The 17,401-nt window shown below is 39.2% G+C and overlaps 1 protein-coding gene across 5 annotated transcripts in view; it reads right to left on the reverse strand.

The window, feature by feature from the left end:
* ABLIM1 (actin binding LIM protein 1) overlaps window positions 1-17,401 on the reverse strand; it is a 216,355-nt gene that overhangs the window by 146,372 nt on the left and 52,582 nt on the right. Inside the window, exon 1 of one of the 5 annotated variants that reach the window (XM_081953527.1) lies at window positions 2,001-2,087. The exons of the other annotated variants lie outside the window; for them this stretch is intronic. The gene's annotated coding sequence lies outside the window, so the exon portion shown is untranslated. Of the gene's footprint in view, window positions 1-2,000; window positions 2,088-17,401 lie in introns of those variants that run through there. 5 annotated transcript variants of the gene reach the window in all.

Raw genomic sequence — 17,401 nt, forward strand, 5'->3', positions numbered from 1 at the left:
GTAACTTATCTCTTTAGAAACCAAAAAGAAAAGAAAAGCAAGTTATAGAAAAGCAAGGTAAATTGGATATTAAAACACAAATTGCCAAGAGAAGAAATGAGAATCCAAAAGCAGCAAAGACAAAAATATGAGGAAGAAGTTTTTAATAAAAATGCCAAAGGACTGTTGGAAGAGGCAATATTACGACATTTGTAAATATATCAAAGATGGGAACAGGACCAAGAATTTAGTGTTCCAAACTCACATTGGTATGTTAAAATTTGGTAAGATATACTGTTAACTATTTTGAAGAAGATCAAACAGAAATGGAAGGTCCATACTTAAATTCTATACAGTAGAAACATCAACATCCAAGCAATATCACAAGATATTCCCTATTTAGAAGAATCTGTCATACTAGAAGTTAAATCAGTACCTCAACCATTAACAAGTCAGGAAGCTACAGGAACTGGTGGATAAATTCTCCCTTTTAGTAATATTTATCAACTACTGTTAGCAATCAAGAAATATGATGCAGATTAATATTTTATAGAGTAGCAATGAAGTCCTTGGAAAAGATATTCAGATGCTGAAATGGGTTTATAACCACAAAGAGCAAAATCATGCAGCCAATATTTTTCTCTGTGAGAGGCTTTATAGAAACAAAAGTGGCATTTTGAAGAAACAGAACAAAAAGACTATTAATGACTTTGATATTAGAAAAGACTTCTGAGAATACCATAGATAACTAATAAAACAACAAAGGAGGATAATCAAACATATCAACACAGAGTTCTCACTTGAAGCACAAATAAGCAGGCTGGTTATTATACTTCAGACATTATGTAAAGATCTAATTCTGTAGAATGCTGGAAAAAGTGGAAGAAAAATGATAACCAGCTGCAAGGTTGATGAACTCAATTACCAACACAAAAGGTGCATCATTGGAAGACCTGATCAGGTTGGGGACAGATTATTATGGAACAAAATCTATCCATGAGGTTGCTAAGAGTCAACACAAATTTGATAGCAAATGATGGAAGAAGTGTGAAATCAATGCAAACTAATTCAGGACTACTGTTGATAAGTATTTTGCATTTAAATTGAGGACAGTGAAAAATGATTAAATGGGATTTTATTTATACATTTGCTACCAATTTTCTTTGTATTCAACAGGTGTTTTTATCCTTTTCAATTCCTGTTTTACCATTTGGAAAACAGAGATAATGACTACTATTATAAAACACTTTGATCTTTTACAATGACAGAGATGAGCAATTTCAATGCAAGAACTGTTCACCCCACCACCTCCTTTATCTTGATACTGGCAGATATTACATCAATTCAAATGGGGGGAAAGCAGTGAATAAATCTGCTCCTCTAGAACAAGAATAGTTAGAACTGATATCTACTTACTTTAAGAGGATAGGAAGGTTATGTTTCTTATTATTTAAAATTATCATCATCCTATAGTAGAAACTCAAGACATTTGAAATTCAAATTTCAACTCAAATGTTTGAAATTTATTTGATTATGCTACCCTTTCTGATCAAACTGAATACTCAAGGCAGCTTATAATTCAAAACACTATGCACACACAAGTATAAAAATACTAACTAAAGCTTGAGGAGTCCTGAAAGAGTTAATGGTGGACAACTAGAACTAAAGATACTACAATACAATCTTGTTTGCAATATGATTATTACATTGAAATGCATTACACTTTTTTGTTGAACATAGTTCTATTACTCTCCAAATCTTTGGGAATATAGGAGGTCCTTTTCATAATATAAAATATTAGACTAGCCTTCCCCAACAGAATTTTCCAGACATGCTAAGATAAAAGATGTCAGAACTACCCACCCCATATACAGAGAATACCAGTTTGGCAAAGGCTAGTTTGAATGTTCTATTAATTCCACCCCTTCTATCAATAATTTGTGCTCATTCATACTCTTAACTGGTTAGCAAATGACTGATGTACCCCCAAATATAAAATAGAATTGTGTCGCCTCACTTACCTGAACTTTCCAATTGTTCAAACAACCATTCATACAAATAGTAGCCCTCTGGTTTCAAATATGGCAATTGGTTCTTTGTTTTTTTTGCCTCAGCAATATCCCACTCCTCTATAAGAGACATATTTTGGATAGAGTTTTTGTGTTTCATCTGCTTAGACACCAATTTCCGTTTTTTTCCTGTTCCGCAGAGCTTCCCAAAGCCCTTTAAAATGGGAAAAGATAGCATGTCTACAGCATCTATATAAAGTGATGACCAAAGTCAACCTTAGTGAGATAGCGAGAAATCATATGAACTTTTACATCTATCCATCTATCATGCTATACTCATACATCACTTCTTCTCTTCCTCAACCATAAAGTAGATTAAGGAAGAAGTATTTTTAGCATTGATCTTCGCACTGGAAGATTATAAGAAGCATACTGAATAAAGTGATAACTACAAACACTATTAAAACCACCTATGATATGCTATACTATACATAAATGCAAAGTAAAAGCTATGACTATGGTGCAATCATTAGTATATTCAGAAAAAAAACTGAAAATAATTAAAAATAGTTTTTGAAAGCAAAGTTTAATAAAGATGCAATAGTCTTATTAGGAAAGAAAGAATGTAAGTGTCCATATTTACATGTACATTTAGTTTACCCTAACCTACTTTAATCCAATTTACTTTCTTGTTGTTTGCAGAAATAGATAAATATATGAAGATGAGTCTCTGCCGGAGCTCTGCCAGCGGGGGGTGAAGGGTCAACACCAAGAAAGCTCAGATCACAAAAATAAATAAGAAAACCACAATGCTATAAACAGACCGAAAGTAATAATGAATTTATAACTAGACTATATATTATAATTATATAAATTGATTGAAAATTATTTTTTCTAGAATTAATATGCTGATTCTTTATGATTATGTATTAAGGTTTGATATTTTGATGTAACCTAGGAGTCTGGAGGGAGGGGGCGTCTGCCACACTTGCAACTGCCAAAATTTGTAATCATTCCACTTACCCTTTTCCGCATAAATGTTTTTTAAAAAACCAATAAAACTTTTTGAAAAAAAAAAAAAAGATGAGTCTCTGCTACAATTTCATTTATTGCTATAATATATCAAATAATTTCTGTCCAATAGGACTGATTCATGAAATGCATTTAAGGGGAATCAGACTCAAACCTATGACTGCTCATGTGCTCTATCTGTGGCAATCATTCAAACTGCTTTTAAACTACTGCCATTACATCTGGACTGCAAAAATCTTATAGTTGGCAGAAAATAAACACGGGGAAAAAAACCTCTTTGATGTCATTAAGTTACATTAGGACTTTTTAAATCAAAACATAAGGACACTCATATTGTGAAATATATACTGCTGCATCGTGCAACAACATATTCTAATTTCAACCACGTGTATCACTGATGAGCCACCTGTTTTACTGACTGATACTCCAAATGGAAATAATATAAATTGTATAGGGTAAACAGTTTCCTTTAAAAATACTTAGGTATGTTTACTAGAAATTGTAGCATGTTGATTTAGATGTGCAGGTAGTGCTTGACTTACAGCTATAATTGAGCCAAAAATTTCAATCATTAAGACAGTTGTTAATTGAATTTTACAACCTTTCTTGTCACAATTGTTAAATGAATCCCTGAAGTGGAGTATTCAGTGAATCCCTGAAGTTAGTACCATGGTTGTTAAGTGAATCTGGCTTCCCCATTGACTTTGCTTGCCAGAAAGTCACAAAAAGGGATCACATGATCTTGGGACACTGCAACTGTCATAAATACATGCCAGTTGCCTAACATCTGAATTTTGATCACTTGTGACCATGGGGATGCTGCAACAGTCATAAGTCTGTAAAATGGTTGTAAATCACTTACTTCTTTCAGTGTATCTTCACACGGTCATGAAATGAATGATTGTGAATTGAGGACTGACTAAATATATAGATCATACATGGCCACAGTATCTGTCAGATTATAAAGCTGATCTTGATGTCATGTCAAACTAAGTTATATCCTGACCAGGATATAAGGCCAATTCTATTAACTCATTTGTTACTTTTAATAGTTTATAACAGTGTTTCTCAAATTCTCTGCACTTGTGAACCACTAAATAAAAGTTAAGAAAATGTGGGAAACAATTAAACAAACACTGATTTCCTTACATTTTCAACTAAGAGCCTAATTGGAATTTCAATATTTTGATGAAGAATAAAGGCTATCATTTTATGAATAAATTCTTGTTTAAGGGATTTTTAAAACTAGACCTCATGTTTAATTTTTTTTTTAAAAATCAATATTTGTTTACCATTTTACTTTTTAAATTTGATATGCCATAAAGAAACAGCTTTTGGTGTAAACATTCTGGTCAAGAAAATCTTCTGAGAAATCTCAGAGTATGAAAAGCCAGAGTTGAAAGAACTTTTAGCCCACTAAAATCCTATTCTTAGATATTGGTTGTTATATTTCTGACTATATGCGCCTTCCTTTGAAGTTCTTATGTGAATCAGAATAGTAACATGTGGTCTCTTTATTTATTTATTTATATCCCACCTGTATTATTTGAATAAATAACTCAAGGCAGTGAACATATAATTTACCTTTGGTGAAATGAGCGGCGTACAAGTTTGATAAATAAATACATAAAACTCTTTCCTCCTCCTACTTTCCTCACAACAAAAACCCTGTGAGGTGTTTTGGCCCAAGATAGATTGAGTGGCCCAAACTCATCCAATGCTTTCAGGCTCACAATCTCCTGGGTTCTAACCTTGTGTCTTAACCACTAAACCAATCTGGCTCTCAAATAGTATCTAAGTATCTAAGCCAGTTTTCTGAATTTTATCACTCTGTTATTTGGATTATTACTTGTACACTCTAGTAAACCAATTATCAGCTTCTGATCATGACCCATTGACTGGCAATGAATCCAGAAGGTGGGGGCTGTAGTAGTGAGCAAGCTCCGGCCGGGCCACCTGACTGGCAGTGCATCTGGAGGAGCTGCCATGGCCCCAGTGGATCTAAAGAGCTATATAAATGTTTCTAAGGAGTTATATAATTGTTTCTAAAGAGCTATATAATTACTGATATTACAATTTTTTTTCTGATAAAATATGGATAATCAGGAGCATTGGATTCTGGAGATTTGAATTTTATGGAACCTTTTCTAGACCAATTGCCATCTTAAAAAATATCCAGCATATGGCTATTTAGAAGTGCAAAGTATAAATCTACATGAATATATATTGAAGATGACAGTCTTAGGCTTATTTAAAGCAGAAGTAATACTGTTCATTGTGTGAATACAGCTGTCTTCATTGCTTCAGTCATAAAAGCACAAACACTAGATTTCTCTTTCTCTATATCACTCTTGTTTAGTGCTACATACAAAAGATAAAATTTAACTGAGACCAATAAAGAAAGTACAACAGAAAAGGATGGGCAGATTAATTTAAAAATCATTTCATTTTATCAAAATCCCTATTTTACATAGAATAAAACAAATACAAAATCCTGCTATTTGGTGTGCTTTTTTAAGATAAAGATGCCAACTTTTGTAGAAGCATAATATTTTATTCAAACATTCCTGCCTTATGAATTAGGCTGTAATAACAATAACAAACTTCAACTATTATTCCAGGAAGCAGAATGGGTGGTGATTTCTATTAGGTCGAAAAAGTGATAAAAGAATAATGACATTATTGTTGACTTATTCCATGAAATATAAAATAATTTAAATTGAGTTAGACTTAAAGAATGCTTATTCCACAATGTTGGCATTAGTATTGCAATTAACATTTTCATTCCATGTGGCTTATTCACAGGTAAGTATAGTAAGGAATATAACAAAAACCATAACATTATAGATGCATTAAATTTTAAAGATGAAAGTCTAAGGCTGTCATCTTAAGGAATTGCATTTGTCAAGTGTTCATTCAGTTACAGGCCATCACAATTTACAGCTACTTCTACATTAAATTGTTCAGAACAATATGCGATGGACTATTCACACTGACAATCCAAAGGGCATGCATGCAGAAACACAAACAGAAGAATTCACTAATGACCTGAAAGCAAACAGCTAAAAAAGATTTGCTGAGTGATTCATGTCTTTCACTAAAATGTTACTCAGTTTCTCTGTCACACCAATTCTCTTACCAATCCCTCCAAAACAAGTTGTGATCTTCTGAGCATATTGGCAAAAACCATTCTTGCAGACCAATTCTTCAGTCATTGTTTTGAATGTTACCAACTCGTTCTCCTAGCTTCAATTTGATGGAAACACGTACAAGCTTCCTGAGCTTTCTTCGGCATGGTTATGTTCTCTCTATTAATAATTCAAACACAACTGCAAATCCGCTTGGTTCTTGGAGTTGATTAAAGCAGCCATTTTATGCTTTATCAGTAAACGCTTGTGTGTAAATGTGGATGCGTAACATATATGATTACATATATGACATTTCATCCTTTATAAAAACTCCAAATTTCCATCCATGATGCACAAAGAACTATTTCTGCTAATTTCAGAAACAAAAAGATCTATAAAAAAATTGGGCTGAAAACTAGTATAATGCAGAAAGTGTAGTATTTTATTGTGCACTTCTAAAACTTTCATGGGATCCAAAACTGTGATTATCCTGTATTTCCTATACATAGCAGTTTATATGGACCTCTAGAATCTAGATTTATACTAAAAAAAAAAAACGGGCAAAACACAAAACAAAACAAAAACCCAACTTGGTCTGATTTTTATCATGCATGAATTGTAGCGTCCTATATGTGTAATGATTTCTTTCCCACTCATTGAAACCTTTTATACATTATCAGTTAATACAATATGAGAGCAAATGAAATAATCCAGTATCAAAGATATAAACTAGAATAACTAGTAGTCAGGGTTTAACTCTTATTAACTTTCAATTACCATTCAGCGTTTTCAAGTTTCAAGTTTTGGATGTGCACTTATTTTACATTCTTTTGCTATGGTGCTCTCCTACTATCTAGCTCCTATAGATGCATATACATTTGGAATAAATAAACTATCCACTTTAGTTCATCAATAAATTATCAGCACAAGAAGATATATAATAAGGGCCATTAAGGGTTCATACATTAGCTATTACTCAATACAATATTGCTTTTTATTGATTTAGCCTAAAGTTTTAATGTTTCAATAGAGCTCTAGAGTGTCTAACTTGCTTCCTGTTATCTCCTTACTTTTAGCCACAGTGGTGGATTCTTAAGAATGCCTACAGTACAGATATAACAACTATTGTCTGAATACTATTGTGTTCTGTTAAATGTAAAAAAGATGCAGAAGCACTTGGCTAGATAAGCCACCTGAATTACAGTTATTAGTCCACATAATCAGTACTCTTTGTAGGCGCTTTCATAATTCCTAGTATTTGTATTTATAGATTCTACAAAGGGTTCATTATCTACCATTTTTATTTATATTTTAAATGCTAATTTTTATAATCTGATAAAACAGATAACTCCACTGCTCATTTACCCAGAACAATTTTATTGAAATAAATAGCAATTGACAAAATAGGCTATACTGTGTGTAGCTGCTTCTGTTTCTGTTTATTTGGATTTATATGCCGCCCTTATTCAAAAGGACTCAGGGCGGCGTACAACATTAAAAAAACACACATCTCAAAAGTTAAAAAAATTATATACATATCCAAAAAAACAACCGAATTTAAAAGACAATACATTTAAAATAAGTTAAAATTAACAGGCCAGACTGGCTTGCTGGAAAAGCCAACTTTTTAGGGCGCGTCGGAAGGACCGGAGGTCAGGGATTATGCGAAGCTCCGGGGACAGTTCATTCCAGAGGGAAGGCGCTCCCACAGAGAAGGCTCTCCCCCTGGGGGGTCACCAGCCGATACTGTCTGGCCGACGGCACCCTGAGGAGGCCAACTCTGTGGGATCGTACTGGACAGTGGGAGGCTACTGGTGGCAGTAGGTGGTCTCGCAGGTACCCTGGGCCTAAGCCATGGAGCGCTTTAAAGGTCATAATTAATACCTTGAATCGCACCCGGAAAACAACCGGCAACCAGTGCAGGCTGCCTAAAAGGGGTGTAACATGGGAGCACCTAGGTACCCCAATGACAACCCGCGCGGCCGCATTCTGGACCAGCTGAAGCCACGGGTGCTCTTCAAGGGCAGCCCCATGTAGAGAGCATTGCAGTAGTCCAGGCGAGAAAGGACGAGGGCATGAGTGACTGTGCACAGAGCACCCCGATCCAGGAAGGGGCGCAACTTATGTACCAGGCAAACCTGGTAAAAGGCCCCCCTGGTCACGGCCGTCAGGGGTTCTTCCAAACTAAGCCGCGTATCCAGGAGGACTGATCTGTGGAGTTAACCAAATTCCAAGTGGATGGAATAAAATAATCTCAAATAAATCTAGAACAAGTGCTTTTCAAAGAGACAATTAAAAATGGGAAATGCTACTTTAACTAGTTTATTTGAAATCTTAATATTACATGCTTATACCTTATTAAAGAATTTCTTCTTCATAGACAAAGATTACCTCTAGAAAGCCTATTTCCATTTATTCTATTGTTCTAGCAATCAAGACCCACATAGTAAGAGCAGTATCATACCTACGCTGTGGCAAATTTAATAGCTTCTCAGGCACTTTTTAACATTGCTAAAGGCATTCTGAAGAGCAAATACTAAGACATTGCACTATCCGGATCAAACCTTTATATACTGAGATACCAAGAAGGCTACAAGATCATATTAATAAAAATATGACCACCTTCTACAAATCTGTGAAAGATGATATGTAAAATGGTCAAGAGCAGTCCCTCCCATTACAGGATATAAAATAATAGATTTAGGTAGACCTTTTTTGCAGTAAATGCCATTCCTTCTGAAAGTCAGACAGCCTTGGTTGCCCAACAACTATTGCAGGTTGTGAGGGGCTTTTTTTGTCTTTGAACATCTTAATCAATGTTATAGGGAATTGTGTTTTATGGCTTTTAGTTTGATTATTTATTATGTTGGCAATGATTTTATATTCAATTTTGTTTTTAATCCAAGATAAAGAGTTTGAGAATTATAGGTCATCCAAGGTCAATCTGATCTGAGTGGATTATAAACTCTGTAAATGAATGAATGAATAAATAAATATCCAGAAAGAAGGTGCAACATCCATTTATTGGATGTTTTGAAGCAGAAACTATATAAAGAACTTTAATGTGGATTTCTGCCCTGGGCAGGAGTTGGGCTCAGCCTAAATGGCATCTATCAATTTTATTATTATATAATTCTATCTAGCAAAGTTATTATTGCATAAATGGCAGTATTTGGCACACAGTAACAAGAGAAATTTACTGTTCTACCTAGTTGCCACCTATCCAGGAAATAGCAAGCAATAACTGAGACAAATTTTCTAATAAATTAACAGCTGCCAGGGTGGAACATAACTTATGTATATAAATTATGGAATGACTATTGTCATTCTGCTAATAAAAAACCTGAGGACTAAAGGTCATATTGGGATAAACAAACTTGCTTGACAGTATTATCTGTGATAAGACATATGAATAACTGTTCTGACCCCCCTTCCTCCGTTGCCCACACAGCACACACACTCCGGAACAGTACAAGGGAACAAGGTTTATTACACCAACAGACAAGAGGTTTTGTGGCAGCAAGCCACCAAGACAGAACTCACAAAGACAGAACACACAAAAGCAGCAATCCAGCTTGCCAGGATCCCAGACTAGAGTTGCTGTCAAAAGTCCTTTGTTGATTGCTACGCAGAGCCTCTCCAGAGTCAACCCTTTTATAACCTAAAAAGGGCGTCTCCCAAACAGCACCTGAGAGCTCTTTACTGCCTATAATTACGCCCACGCTCCTTGCGTTTGTGGGCGTGCCGGAAACGGGCATCTAGAAACGCCCTACTAAGTCCTGAGTCACTATCCTCTCCGCTGCTCCAAGGCAGGGCATCGGGAGTCCTCCTCCTCTCGCTCTCACCGCTGCTCCATGCCTCTGGCGCCACCTGGTGGCCGACCAGACTCTCGGATTCCTGCTCAGCCTCCGAATCCTGTCCAGGATCGCACATCTCCTCTGAAGCTGACTCATATGGAGTATCACTCTCGGCTGGGCCACAACAAATAACTCTCCAGAATAGTTTTCCTGCTTGCTTTCTAAAACTATCTAATGAATTAGTGCCATTTCAAATACCAAGGAAAAAATTCTTAATAAATCTGCTCTTTTCTTCTTCAAAAAAACAAAAACACACTATTCTCTCTTATTGGACAAACATTTATTGGTTAAATACTTTCCTTAATTGATTAAAAACACACCTGTGTATAAATTTTGTAAACCCTGAGCATTGAGATGCATGGATCATACATATACTGTATGCTAATCATCTGAGATAGACCAGATCAAGATACCATATGGATTCCCGGAATGCAATTTTATTGTGCCATGGAAGAATAACAGAATCTTAGAAACTAACATGTACCTCTAGCTGATTGGCAAGATTGAAAAATAGTGAAATGAGGGCTATTAAGCTGGAGAAAAGTCCAAGAAACTATAGAAACACATCAAAACAACACTATATATATTTAAAATGGCAGATTAATTTAACAGTGAACACATTTCTATGTTTGTCTGATACATAAGCATATTGTTTCCATGTTCAGCAGCCACTTTAAGTGTAGAAAGTGACTAGATTCCCATTTTAACTCAGATTTAAATTCAGATTTAGGATGAGAAGTCTTCCTATTTAGCTATAAATATGTATGTAGGCTTAGCTAAGATGCAAGAATCATTTAATTATAAAATAAGAAGGGAATGCACCGTATTAAAATCCACTTTTAGCCCAATTTTTAGTAGGTTGGTGTGACAGCAGATGATCCAATCTAAAATTATTTTGGTACCCAATTAAAGCTCTATTTTCTCTATTTTCTGAAAATAACAGGTTATTTTTAGTGCTCTTGTTAGATCGGGTAATGAGAAGGCAGACACAGGCTTAACGTAACAACAGCTCTTTATTGTAGTAGAACAAGTCTGTATGATCCAGCAACTTCTTGGTCTGACATCAGCCCTTTTATAGGGAGCTGTCAGACCTCTTAGCCAATAGGATTCAATCTCTGTTCCCGCCTGAACAGAGGACCTTGTTGGAAACTATAGCAGACAGAGTTAATATCTAACACCCCTTCCCTCTTAGTTAGGATGTTTCTATTGGTCACGTAATCACGTAGGTAGGCGGATTTTTGTTTAGTCCTAACAGACCTGAGCAGTTCATTTGGAACCGGTTCTTTGGGCAGGTCAGATGGGCCTGTCTGCTCTCCAGCTCCGCTCGGTGGAACCTCCTGGAACCTTTCCCAGGCTGCGGCTGGAGCTTCTAGGATTTGCTTGTTTGGAGCTCGCTGTGGGCCTGCAACAGATTCAGATAAGTCTCCCGGTACCCTCGGGCTTGACCTGGCTGTAGAGGGAGTGAGCGCTTGCTCCTTTTGGGTAGGGCCTTGGCTGATTTGTTCTGGAGTTGCATCTGGTGTTCTGAGATTGGAGTGGGAGAGGCGACCACGGGGTTGGTCAACATGCCTCCTCCAATTTCTACCATCCTCTAGCTCTAACAGATAAGAGTGAGGCCCGGTGATACCTGTCACCGTAGCAGGGATCCACAGAGTTCCCCAGCGTAGTTGTGGGCATATACCGAGTCCCCTATGCTAAAGTTTCGAATTTTGCTTGTGGAATCAGGGGGCGATATGGCAGAGTAGTTTGGGTGTAGCCGATCTAAGTGGGACCTTAGCCAGCGACCCATGAGAAGCTCGGAGGGGCTGCTCCCGGTAGTGGCACTTGGCGTGATGTGTTGCATTAACAAATAGTGATCAACCCGTCTTTGCCAATCCCCCGGGCCCATCCTAGCGAATTGAATGGCCATTAATTGGGGCCCATTGTCAGAGACCAAGATGTCGGGCAGGCCGTGCGTGGAGAAAAGTCTCCGTAGCACCTTGATGACCGCCTCTGCCATGGTGGAGGTCATCAGGACTATCTCTAACCACTTCGAGTACACGTCCACAACTACAAGGGGACGGTCTAGAAGTGCGAAGAATAAACAAGGAAAGTTTGGACATGAACTGGGCCAGCAAAGTCTATGTGCACCCTAGACCAAGGTGCTTGAGGATGCTTCCACTCCTTAGCGGGCACCTCTGGGCGAGCTGGTCTGGACTCCTGGCACGGTGTGCAGGTAGCCACCCATTCTTCTATCTTCCTGTCCATGTTAGGCCACCAGACGTAGCTCCTAGCCAAGGACTTCATCCTTACAATGCCAGGATGCCCCATATGTAAAGCCTCCAATACTGCCTTTCGCAGTTTGTTTGGAATAACCACTCGGTTCCCCCACAGCAGACAGCCATTAATTACAGACAATTCATCTTGTTTTGCAACATACAATTTACAATCAGCCCCAACAGGCCCCTTGGGCCACCCCCTCCACACCCAGTTCAAGATTTGCTTGATGGTGGGGTCCTTTGCCGAAACCCGGGCAACGTCATTGGACGAGACAGGTCCAGTGTCCAAGTAGTCAATAAGTAGGACCAGTGTCTCGGGGGTGGGATTAGACAATAGTTCTGGAAGGGGGCAATGGCTCAAGGCATCTGCGTGTCCCAGAGTGGAGCCGGGGCGATGGATCAGTTTGTAGGAATACGCTGCCAGGAAAACAGTCCACATGTTCATGCAAGGGGATAGCAACACTGGGTAGGTCGGCCCCCAGCCAGTAGTCCCAACTTGCGGTCAGTCACCAGTTTGAAGTCCCAGCCGTAAAGATACTCGTGGAACCTTTTGACACCCGCTACTGCAGCCAGAGCCTTGCGGTCCATCTGGCTGTAGTTTCTTTCTGCTGAAGACAAGGTTCATGAGTAAAAAGCAATAGGGGCTACTGTGCCATTGGGCATGCAGTGGCTGAGGACGGCACCTCCGCTGAAGGGCGAGGCATCACAGGTTAACCCCAGTGGTAGGGTCTGGCTGTACTGGACTAGCAAGGAATCAGCTGTCAACAGTCACTTGACCGTGGCAAGTGCGGCAGCCTAGGCTCGGCCCCAGGACCACTTGCCGTTCTTGGCCAGAAGACGGTGGAACGGTTCAGCGACAGTAGCTTTCTGTTTAAGAAAGACGCTGTAGAAATTAAGGAGCCCGAGGAACACCTGCAGCTCGGTTTGCGTGCGGGGTGTGTTTTGCTTTTACTTTTTGTGATGTCAGGTGAATCCCAGAGCCATTGATCATGTACCCCAGGAACTCAATCCTCAGTACGTTAATTTTGCATTTTTCTTTTTTAAGCCGGAGGCCCTTTTTCTAATTCTCTAATTCTAGCCAAAACCATTCGAACTCTTTTTAAAAGTTGCGCCTCGTTTGCAGCCAATACCAAGATGTCGTCAAAATAGGGGACGACTCCTGGTATCCCCTGCAAAAGTCGTTCCATGATGCTTTGGAACAATCTAGGGACAATACTAACTCCAAATTGCAGGCGGTGGCATTTGAATGCACCCGTGCGTCACAATGGTTTGAGCCTCCACTGTAGCACCATCTACAGGCAACTGTTGGTATGCCTACACCATGTCCAATTTAGCAAAGATTTTTCCTGGGCCTAGCGAATATAGTAAATGCTGTACAATGGGTACAGGGTATGCACTTTGTTGTAGCGCATTGTTAATTGTGCATTTATAGTCCGCGCAGATGTGTACTGACCCATCAGGCTTGACCGGGGTCACAATAGGAGTCTCCCAGCGAGCATGGTCGACTGGTTCCAGGATTCCCTGGCTCACGAGCTTGTCAATTTCCTATCAATTTTCGGGCGGAGAGCAAAAGGCACTCTCCTGGGCTTCAGCCTGATAGGCGCTATGTTGGGGTCCAAGCTAAAAGAGATTGGCGTCCCCACATACTTACCGAGACCGGGGCTGAAGACGCCCTCGAACTCCTTAAAGATGGCCTCTGCGCCATCTTCCTTCATGGAGTTGATTCCAGTCACCTCCAACCCCAGGGCTTGGAACCAATCGAGCCCCAGGAGGCTCTGCAGGCTGTCCCTGGCCACGGTCACGGGAAGTCTGGCGCTGAATTCTTTAAACCTTACACGGAAGGTGCCCTGGCCGACGATGGGGACTTGGTTCCCCTGATAGTCTCGCAGGATGATGTCTGGGGTGCGAAGTTGCCGTTTCTTCAAACCAGGAATGGCTTGCTTCAGTGTTGACCAAGATATGATCATTAAGGACAATCCAGTGTCTATTTCAAGCTCACAGGGAGCGTCCTCTATGAGGACAGTGATCTTCAGGTTTTTTGGCTGCCTAGTACGGACTTGTCCTATCGCAATGTGATAGGTAACCTTTGTTTCTCTCTCTGGGCGCCCTTGCGACTTTTGCCAGCCCCTGGGGTGGGCCTCTGTTGGCGGCTAGGAATGTCTTTAGGCTGCCATGTGGTGGCAGGGAATTCGCTCCAGCACACTTTGGCAATGTGCCCCTTTCGTTCGCAATGCCTGCAGGTTGCATCTCGGAATTTGCAAGTAGACCGGGCATGGTCCCCTCCACAGTTTGCGCAGGGCGGCATTCGCGAGTTGAATTTTTGTGCCAGTTTTGTGCGGCTACTGCGCATGCGGTAGCTGTCATCTTCTTCGCTGTCAGAGGGTTCTTGTTCTGCGGCCTCGTGATGGACGTGTGTTGGCTTATGCACGTTTTGCGGCACGTTGTGTTGACGCTGCAAGGCTTCCACAGACTTGTCTGCGGATTCGGATGCTCTGGCCTCATCAAGTGTGATCTGCAGAGACATGTTTGACTTGGCAAGCAAACGTCTCTGCAGATTAATGTCCCGCACGCCGCAGATTATGCAGTCTAATATTAAGTCGTCCAGGTCACGGAACTTGCAATAAGTCACCGCCTTCCGCAGTGCCGCCACGTATTGATTGACGGATTTGCCTTCCTTCTGATTTCTTGTGTTGAATTCATGGCGGCGAATGTGCCTCAATGGCTTGGGGGCATAGTGGGTCTTCAGGGTCTGCTGCAATGCCACCCAAGGAACCACTTGCAGCGAGATTGGCTCCGATAAAGTCTTTTTGTGGTTTCAAAAACCTCTCTGCCACAGTACCCCAGAAAAAGGTTCTTTTTTCAGGTGTCAGGGACACCCGTGAGGTCGTTTGCCTCAAGGAAGCATTTGAACCATAACATATATGATTCCCAGTGTTCGGCCGCCAGGTCATATGGAGTTGGCAGGGCATGCATGGCCATTCTCGATTGAGGCGATTCAAATTTGCCATTCAAAATGGTAGCTTGATTGCTGCACTGATCTACTTGCTGGATGACTCGTTGTTCGTTGTTCGCCTATCTGTCTCTCAAACCCATCCTCGTCGCCAGTGTTAGATCAGGTAGTGAGCAGGCAGACACAGGCTTAATGTAACAACAGCTCTTTATTGTCGTGGAACAAGTCTGTATGATCCAGCAACTTCTTGGTCTCCCTTTTATAGGGAGCTGTCAGACCTCTTAGCCCATAGGATTCAATCTCTGTTCCCGCCTGAACAGAGGACCTTGTTGGAAACTATAGCAGACAGAGTTAATATCTAACAGCTCTCTCTAACATATTTTGATTTAAAATCTTCCTCTGGCTTCCATTGACTACATGAGCCTTAAAACCCGTTTAGGATAGTAATATTAGAGAGCTCCTAAAATCCAGAGAATTAAGAAAAGGATTACACTGTAATTTTACACACACATTCATATAGCTGAACTTGTGAAAACTGAAGAATGTTCAAATATATTTCATTGCTAGGAATTTTGTTAATTTTTTAACAGAAGAGTAAGTCTGGCCTTTCTCAGGGTAAAATAACATGTGATATTAGCTAGTATTTTTAAAAAAACTATTAGTAGTTTCTGCTTCAGGGAAAAAAGCAACTGCATTATTTCAATACACAATGTATTCTTGATATATTTATAAGGTGATGTTTTCTGCTAACAAGTCTTCCGTAGCTTCAAATCTGCTTGTAAAATGATGTTTGCAATAATCAGGAGGAAGTCTTCCCCATAAATAATTTAACATTTTGTTTTGGAAACAAAACCAATGGAATGCCATTCTAGGAAGGATCATTCAAAATTTTTAAAGTGATGGACACTTGGTTGTCCATCACTAAGGAAAAAAAATTCTAACCTACACAGGTATAACAAATAAATTTCCTGTGTTTCTATGTACTGAAAAACTCAAGCTAACCAAACAGATCTAGGTTTGTTCTATATCTGGAACTGCTATTTAAGCATTCTAACTATACAATCAATTAATGCATCTAGAAGTCAAATAGGTTCTGTTTATCCTCTTGGGCAACATTTCAGATTCAGTCTCTCAAATAAAGGAGCTTTGAAGCATGAGGGAGGATAAATGCAGTACAGCAACAATTTAAATATAGTTCTTTTAAATATTTCCTTTAATTGTGCACATAGTTACTTTAAGGTATTGTAAATAGATGCTACATTTGTGTTCCAAGATGCTTTCGGAAACTGAATACAGCATACACAGCTCCATGTTTCTCTAAAATGACATACATTAGTGTTTATTCTAATGTTATTCCTTCCAACAGCAATTTAACTAAAAGGTTGGTTGAGCTAAAAAAACAGTGACTGGCCTAAAGTTGCCTCATTAGTTCCATGGCTTAGGAAGGATTTGAACTGGGTCACCTTGTTCTAAGACCAGCACTTAATGTCTACACATTCTCAGCCTGGATTTGGAAGCCAACTTTTTATCATCAATCAGATAGCAGAGATTACATGTACAATGTGTTCTTTTCTCTACATTGATGGTAGAGGGGAGTTATTGTATCTATGTGCATATCTGAATATTGGCAAAAAATGTGAAGAAAAGTGACAATGCGGTAGAATAAGTTATTTTGTGTGGGTCTGGGAGAAAGAAGGATTAATAGATTAAGAAACTGCTAATTTTGCCCATGTCCACTTCTGGTATGTGGTCCATGATCCACCACCAATCACTATGTGCAAACTTCAGAAGCAAACAAAATGTGGCCTTCTCCTGCTTTATCCTTTAATCAGTTTAGCCACAGAGCCATTCTAAAATCTACCTGATGGGAGGAGGAAAAGCTAATCTCCTTTCTGGTATAAAAGTTCATTAGGGGGAAAAAACCAAGGGGAAGGATCTTATTAAAGTAATTACTTTCATGCTGTTCAACTACGTTCATCTGGCTGATTCGACATGCCCTTTTCAGTTATATGAAAAAGGAGATTAATGTGGAATAGAATGGAGTAATTCATCTGCAAACAGCTTCTATGAGTCAAAAGCCAGTAAAACTGCTGCACATGGGATGCAAGGCTAAGCTACTAGGTTATTTCTATTGTTGTACACTTAGTTGTTAGCTTATTTCCTATCTCATTGACTGTGAAGACAAAAG

The sequence above is a fragment of the Natrix helvetica genome (genome assembly GCF_964273705.1).
Source record: "Natrix helvetica genome assembly, chromosome: 5".
NCBI classification, from domain to species: Eukaryota; Metazoa; Chordata; class Lepidosauria; order Squamata; family Natricidae; genus Natrix; species Natrix helvetica.